Source organism: Zea mays, chromosome 2 (genome assembly GCF_902167145.1).
Source record: "Zea mays cultivar B73 chromosome 2, Zm-B73-REFERENCE-NAM-5.0, whole genome shotgun sequence".
Lineage (NCBI taxonomy): Eukaryota > Viridiplantae > Streptophyta > Magnoliopsida > Poales > Poaceae > Zea > Zea mays.
Window position 1 is genome coordinate 223,580,473 of NC_050097.1, and position 8,185 is coordinate 223,588,657.

Here is an 8,185-nt window from a genome sequence, read left to right on the forward strand (position 1 = left end):
TAGCAGTCCCTATATCCGAGCGGTGTATGCGGCCCAAGGATGGTGCGGCCCATTCTGTAGCCCATCTTTCAGATTGTTGATAACGACCAAATGGCTGGCAAGTCACAGAAAGAAACGACCAAATTAGCAAGCAGGCAGTTACAGACGCGGCCGCGACGGCACATCGCCGCCGTAGTCCTTGACCTTGCTCCACAACCCCGGCCCGACTCGGCGTCCTCCGCCACCCTCCTCCTGGGCAGCGCCGACGGGGGGATATGGCATCGGAGGACGTGGTGGGCAAGAGCAGGGGCGACACGGCCGTCACCACCATCGTCAACCTGGCGGAGGAGGCCAAGCTCGCGCGCGAGGGGGTCAAGGCGCCCGGCCACCAGATCCTCACCATCTGCAAGTCGCTCGTCGCCGGCGGCTCAGCAGGCGGAGTGTGAGTCCCCTTCTCTTGGCTCGCCTCCACCCCTGCCCCGATCCTCTGTCTCTCGTCGTCAGTCGTCACCGTCCCGCTCCTCCAGACCTCCTGGGCTTCGATTTGTCCTCACGTGCGTCTGCCACTCCGTTGGTCTACCCTGATTGGGTTCGGCTTCCTGGGGATTTTGTTGTCGTAGGCTACCTAGAGTTTCGATCCGTGTAGGTGTTCTCAGGCTCCTGGTACAGGGAATTGGGGGTTTCCGTGATGCTTGGCACGGGGTGTGCGTGCTTGGCCTGGCTTCTCTCAGCTTTATGCCCGATCGTTGGGCGCCGCCCGTGTGATCTGGGTTGGATTCGCACCGGTCTTAAACCCTGCACGCGAGCCACCACTCAGATCTCGGTCCGTTGACTGGTCCCTTGGTTTGATTCGCTGAGAAGCCACATGAGGAAATACCTCGACATCGGGCGATTAAATAAATTTGCCAGGGGGATGCTCCAGTTTTGGTTGATCTATTATTAATTCTCTGGACAAGATTCCATTCCCCCAAAAATAATGCGTATGCGTCTTTGCCAGTTGCCATATTGGTCCCCTTTTCACCTTTTTAATTGTGTGTTTTGTTCCTTCTCAATATTGCTGTTAAATAAATTGCTAGGCGATGCGTTCAGTATTCTGCACAGAGTCCCCTGACCAGGGGATGAATTTGCTTCTGCGAAGGAAATTGTAAATCTGTGACATAATGACCTGTCTTTCTGGTTTGGTCAGTGCTCTGTAATAACCAACAGATCCACCTGAAATGGAACAATTCGCCACTGACTTCATGCATCAGAATTTTGCTGTTGATGTCTCTATCCAGCCACCTTAACTAATTGGTATTAGTTTAGATATATTCAGCTTTTTTGAGTAGTATACTGTTCTTCCTGTTGTCACCTGTCATCACTGCCATCATCTACATCACCAACACTGAAGGCCTACCAGCATTTACTTTATTTGATACACTTTGTTGGTACAAGACTATGGTGACTTGATCTTGTCTTCCTTTGCTACTTGGAATATCTTCTCCTAGGGGAGGGGCACTAGCGGACAGCTCGGCAACGGTGAAATAGTCGACAGGTGGTTCTTACCCCGCGCGCGAGCTCAGTGTCTATGTCTTCCCCCGCCCCTTGTAGGAACACACCTGTGCTGATCTGATCTGATCTAACAACTTACGTCTCACCATCCTGAAGGAACACGCCTGTGCTGATCGATGCCCTGAGCTCAGACGGTTCTGCCTGCAAGAAGCTGGAGTCATCCACGACAGCCCCGTTCGCAGGTCTGGTTCGTCGTCAGACTCTGACTCTCTCTACTCTCTTAACAAATAGCAAATGGTTCCTCATTGTAATCTACGCAATATTCGGGTGTCCTCTTTCATACATGCTTTGGTAAAGACTGTTGTACCATGCGATGAGGTTTCTCTTCAATCTATTCCAGGTTTCGATCATTATTGAACAACAGTTCATGGATATGCAAATTTTGAATTTGATTCTCTGATGCCCACAGAACTGAAAGCGTGGTAACCTTCGACCAGTTCTTCATCTTCTGTATTTCCATAGCTTGAATTTTCTCGCTCTCCATCTTATCACTAGAACCACAAATAGATTACGAAACTTTTTCTCTTAACAACATAACACATATTTGTACATAAATTACCGTGACATTATATGTTTCCGTTGCAACGCACGGGCACTCACCTATTTAAAATATAAGTGTTTAGTTTAGTAGAACAACACCTTAGGAGAAACTTTGTGTGCTACATTTCATGCCAAAGTGTAATTTTGTTTGGTATCACATTTAAATTATTTTGATATGACCTAAAATAAATCAATACATTCATACGTATATAAATATGCAACTATATCTAAATAAAAAGGAATAAATAAATAAATAAATCTCTACTACTAATTATGTCCCTATTGTAGGCGTCCACAATTTGCATGGCGCACGGTTCTGCCATCTCCCTCTGCGCTGCATCAACGACCGCGGGTTCTGCCTCTCCCTCACACTGCGCCGCCTGCCCCCGCTGCACCCCTCCACCTCGCCCCTTCCCCAGCCGTGGATCCACCGTACCCCCCGCCCTGGCGCCGCGGTTCCCCGCCATAGACGCCCTGGATCCACCTCCTCCTCCTCTCCCCATCACTACGCCGCACACCTCCACCGCGCCCCCGTCCCCGTCTCCGGCGGCGGTTACGGGGCCCACGCCGGCGGCAGTGAGGTCCGGGAGCGAGACCCCCACGGCGTCCCCGTCCCCATCCGCGCCCGGGACGCCCACGGCCGCTGCAGCGGCTCCCTCGAATCCCGCCCGCGGATCCCGATCCGGACGCGGAGGATGACCTCGATCCCGCGCCCGGCCGGGGACGCGGCAGACGCCCGCGTCGATGCATCGACCTCCGCGGCGAGCTCCAGATCCCGCCGGGCCTTGGCCGGCAGTGAGGTCCGGGAGCGAGACCCCCACAGCGACAGAGAGGCCCGCGGCGGCAGTAAGGTCTGGGAGGGAGACCCCCACGGCGTCCCCGTCCTCGTCCCCATCCGCGCCCGGGACGCCCACGGCCGCGGCAGCGGCTCCCTCGAATCCCGCCCGCGGATCCCGATCCGGACGCGGAGGATGACCTCGATCCCGCGCCCGGCCGCGTAGTGTGAGTTGACTAAACTGGTTTTTTCTTAAAGCAATCTCTACTACAACATTACTACAACATCATTCATTTCCTTAGCTCCTGTTAGTGTCCATGAACACCATACCATTTGGAGATGTTACATCCTCCTGGGCTGTTTTCTCTTGTTGTGTACTTCTGTTAGTGTCCCTGGCACCATATCATTCATTTGGAGATATTCAATCAGTTGTATAGCTATGTAAAATTGGTTGCATTTTAGGTGATTTGTGGGCATTAAATTGCAATGTACCAGAAATCGATCTTAATTTATGCAATGGATTATATGGGAAAAACCATACCCTGGATTGGATCTAGGCTGAAATCAGTTACTTTATCTAGGCTAAAATTGTTAGTTCTCTACAAAAGGTAGTCTAATTAGGCTTTGATACCCGAATTCAATGTTTATCACCTACTTTTAGAAAAAAAAAGTTAGTCATCTTCATAATCCAGTTGATACATATTCACAAATTTGTACATGAGTAAAAGGCAACAACTTTTCTCAATTTATCCAGAAAATGACTTATTTTTAGGAACCAATACTTAGCATGGGGGGGCTGGTGTATTTATTTTTAGGAATCAAAGGTGGAGAAACTTGCAAAGTTGGAACTTGCAGTCTCCGCTTTTTCTTTGACAAATCTATTTTATTTGATTCTATGATTGCAGACAGAAGAAGGTGCAATTAGGACACAGATTTAAGGGAATTTACTCAGGACACAGATTTAAGGGAATTTACTTAACTGTCACTCACCTCACCTGCATTGATAGTATCTTGTTTTGATGACTCATAGTTTATTTATATGACAAATGAAACGTGATGGGAAAAACTAAACCTATGGTGTTGTAGAAAGTAGAAATTGGTTAGACATACAGCTTGGAGCACTCGTCCAAGTTTTGCTATATGTTCCGCAAAGTGGTGTTCACCGAAGTGTGGACGCCACCAATTGTTTTGCCTTTGTGTACCTTCGGCTGCTTCTTGCCACAATATGTTATATAATTTTCTAAAGGTTGTTCTTGTAATTATCTTGTTGCACATAGCTCATTTTGGTACTCCTAAATGCAACGTAGCTTTGCATTCAGCTCATTATTCATGTTTGCCATTCATGCAGATTGCAATCCCCATTGTGCCAACAGTGAGGGTGGTTATCACTTTCACCAAGTTTGTCCCCCTCATCGAGCCTGAGGAGTTCTTCACTATTGACTAATGAAGTTATTTTTAGAAACAATGGTCAAGGACCCCACTCTGGCTCTATAGTATATAACAGAAGCTCACCACACAAGATCGATAACCCTTTCAGATCATACTATACCAAGCTGCTACTTCACTTCAGTAGAACAATTGATCACACACAAGAAGTTCAGATCAGAAAATGCAGGCTGTCGCTACTCCCATCAGGTTCTCGGATGTGTTCCCATCAAGGGCTGACCGTGGAGAAGAGCACGGTGGTGGTTAGTGTCCCTGTTGTTGTCACGGCGGTGGTTCCGTGAAGATCAAGAGGAGCAAGGATGTTGTCAAGTTCAAGGTGCGCCCGTTGCAACTCCAACCTGTTCCCCCCCAATTCAGCACCAAAGACAGATTCGTTGTAAGGAACTTCAAAATCTGGAGGCGCTTAGGATGCCCCAGCCCGCTGCTTTTGTCTCCGTGCAGCCGTCCGATGGTCAACCCACGCCGAGCAACGTCTCGAACAAGAATATGAAGCACGGTGGCAAGGTGTTGTTCTTGGATGGCGCCGGGGAGGTCGCCATCACCATCAGTCGCAACTCGCAACAGCCTCTCTCCACAGTCCCTGCACCCGGTACGCCCTAAAATCCCTAGCTAAAATCAGTTAACACTTAATACCACTAGGTAATATCTGAAAATTGAAAGAAAAACCGTGGAACTTCATAAGTTTAATAAGGAACACAAAAATAACATGAACAATTTAGTTCAAATGGTACTGAGACGCATACCTCTTTCAAAAGGCAAAGAGAATCTGAAGATTTTCCAGCCAGTTGATCACGCAGAACTTGGATCTCGTTCTCAGTGTCCATTGCCTAGACATGTATTCAGATGACTTGAAACATATTTGGTACCCCATAAGCTCCATAAGTAATCAAATAAATGCATTGCCATTACTAGATTCTTGCTCTTAGTACTTGGTGTTGTTCGTTACACCTAATCATGCACTTATGATGATCTAACATAGCAGGTGAATCTTCCGGTGAATATGCGGTCTGTGACTTATTCGCAGAGCCAAAATTACCAACAAGATGATTTCCATAAAACTGTTGCACGGACCTTGAGCCAAGGATCAACACCGATGAGCATGGATTTTCATCCACTTCAACAAACTCTTCTTCTTGGTAAATTCTTACTGTATTAATGTTTCTTTATTATAAAAGTTTGGGTTAGTCCTTGTTCTGCCATCTTAGTATGTTGTATTTACCCTTGGCTCGCTGCAGTCTGCGTTCTAGAATTCTCAAATCTAGCCAAATTTTATTCGGATTTGTTAATTTCTCACTGTAAAAAAAATTGATATCTTGTGATTAAATTTGAGGGCATGTCTATCATGGCAAAATCACGATGCATCACTGTACCTTCATAGTTGTGTATTTCTGTATTATAATTTCGACTATTTGTTATTTTGTTTACATGATTCAATTTTGTTCCTTTCCCCCCTCTTGGCAGACAATGGCCACTTCTCCCCAAGCGAAAAAAATCTGCTAGAAGACCTTAGAGGGCTTTAACATTGGGATGGATATTTGGGCCCTTACCTTGCTTTAAGTGGAGATTCAGTTTTCTGTTTTCACTTAATATGACAACTGAAGAGCGAAAGACTTTGAAGGGCACAGAGTCTTCAGCTCCTTCTGTTCCTCCTGATGGAGGAGTCAGCAAGGAACCTAAAAAAGGGGGAGATTACCCAATGGGTGAATTTCTATCCGCTTATTGGAACCACTCATCAGGTTTTATGATATGCATATTCCTTCTTAATTCTTATACATGTTTGTTTATCTCTGGCTTCAGGAGGACAACTGGTCCAGCACGCCGCTCATCCAAGGGCAACTGGACTCTAGAAGAGGTAAAGTTGGCACTCTGGTTTCCTAAATTCGTTAATAGCATGCATTTTCAGTACAACATTTGAATAATGATGTAAATAACCTATCTTAGTTAGCTTTGTTGAATGTTATGCATTTTTAGTTAGGCTCATTTGCTCATTACTTTTTTATTTTGCTTGATCTGTTAATGAAATAAAAAGTACCCTGTCCTTAAGGTGCGTGAACTCTGTAATCCTTGTTGATTTCCGACCATGAATCAGCTGAATTGTTATTTTTTATCATGTATTGTTAGGTACAGAGTTCATGCCCATACCATTTATATTATTCTTAGCCTGCCCATACCACTTTGATTTCATTTTTCGTCCATGTTTCAGTTGAATTTTCCTAACAAACTATGGTGTTAATGCCATGGATGCTTGTGTGTATTGGTGGTTTGCTATTCTCACGTGTGGTTTCCTTGTGGTGTTGTTCTGAGGTCTACTTAACACTTTTGTCGTGGTTGTATGGTGTTGGGATTCACTAGGAGGTCTACTTAACACTTTTGTCGTGGTTGTATGGTGTTGGGATTCACTAGGAGGTCTACTTAACACTTTTGTCGTGGTTGTATGGTGTTGGGATTCACTAGGAATGCGATCGTAGCGGCTCGAGCTCTTCCTTACCAAGAGGAACACAAACAGAGCTCAGGTTTTTTTTTATTTTGCTCTGCATTATCTACTGCTTCTCCATTTGATAAGTAACCGATCAATTTTTTGAATATTTTGAGCACATCGGAGGTGTAGGAGTTGGTGAACACCCATGATCTGTAGATGTCGCAGTTGGAAGGGTCCAGGAAGATTTATGCACAGGGAGTAAGTGACAAGCAATTGTTTTAGATGCTCCTGTGTTTTTTGCCTTCAGTTTCTTGATGTAGTTGTTGCCTAAATTTTTGTACCTTGTTAATCGTACTGGAGATGCTACTTCATGTGGAGTTGGTATGTAGGATGATTATCACGAGTACTTCAAGCGCTCATTTGAGGAAGACATCGCTGCGCAAGTGCCTCAAGGAGTGGAATGGTGAGCCCCTGTCCATCTGCTGAACAGAGAAAATATGAGGAGCAAATGACTGCCTTTTTAGTTAACCATTTTATTCCTAAATGACTGCATACTTCTCCCTTATCCATGTATTGAGACGTTTCTGCAATCATTATGCATACTTCTCTCTTGTCTAATCTCTTGTAAAGAACAAGTTCCTTTGTGCCTGACATATTGGGTTTTGATTCTTAGGGGTTACAACTATTGATTGGGGGAAATCAGGCAGAGGAGGGCATGTTGACGGACCAAGTGGCGAGGCAAAATTTTCTAATGATTTTGAAGTTCATTATATTGGCAGTAGCTGATGATCCCTTCTGTGATGGACCGAGTAAACCAAGCAATTCGGGATATTCAACTCCACTTTGATGACTGTGTGTACCAGCATGAGATGTTGATTACAATTCACGACATATTTATTGTTGTTTATTTTTTATTTTTCATATTATAGTGATGTTTGTTGTTCCGTATCTATGTTTTATACTAACTTTTTTACTTCCGTTGCAACGCACGGGCATATACCTAGTAACTATATATGTGTGTTCATCGATCAGTCATCACTCTCTACCGTCAGTTATGTAAGTCAGGACAACATGTTTAGGTACAATAATGCAAGATGGATTGGAACACATGAGTTACTTTCGTGGTTGAGTTGTGACACGTACGTACGGGCTGCTGGTTGATCCTCCGGCCTGCTTACCCTAGCCCAGCTGATTGTCTGTTCGTCTTCAACAAAATGCTGTGCACCTTGTCCTTGTCTCTCCACCCCTCGATCTAGCTTGTTGCATCCCTAAATATATTTTGCACTAATTAACAGAATAGCTCGAAGACACCATTTCTTGGAGATGGTCGGCAGATGGGGAATACAGTTCAAGTAGCGCCTATAAAATTCAGTTCACAACGAACTTCTGTAAAACCCACATCAATCCCATTTGGAAAGCCAAAACTGAACCAAAATGTCGTTTCTTTGCTTGGACATTGTTGCATAACAAAATAT

General features: G+C 45.3%; 1 pseudogene across 1 annotated transcript; it reads left to right on the plus strand.

The window, feature by feature from the left end:
• Window positions 1–182: 182 nt before the first annotated feature.
• LOC100279252 (uncharacterized) lies at window positions 183–7,660 on the plus strand (annotated as a pseudogene). Its single transcript, NR_158725.1, has 10 exons — window positions 183–421; window positions 1,467–1,513; window positions 1,627–1,712; window positions 1,871–1,952; window positions 4,194–4,880; window positions 5,274–5,427; window positions 5,753–5,991; window positions 6,089–6,968; window positions 7,100–7,173; window positions 7,384–7,660. The product of NR_158725.1 is annotated as an uncharacterized protein (transcript).
• The last annotated feature ends 525 nt before the right edge of the window (window positions 7,661–8,185 follow it).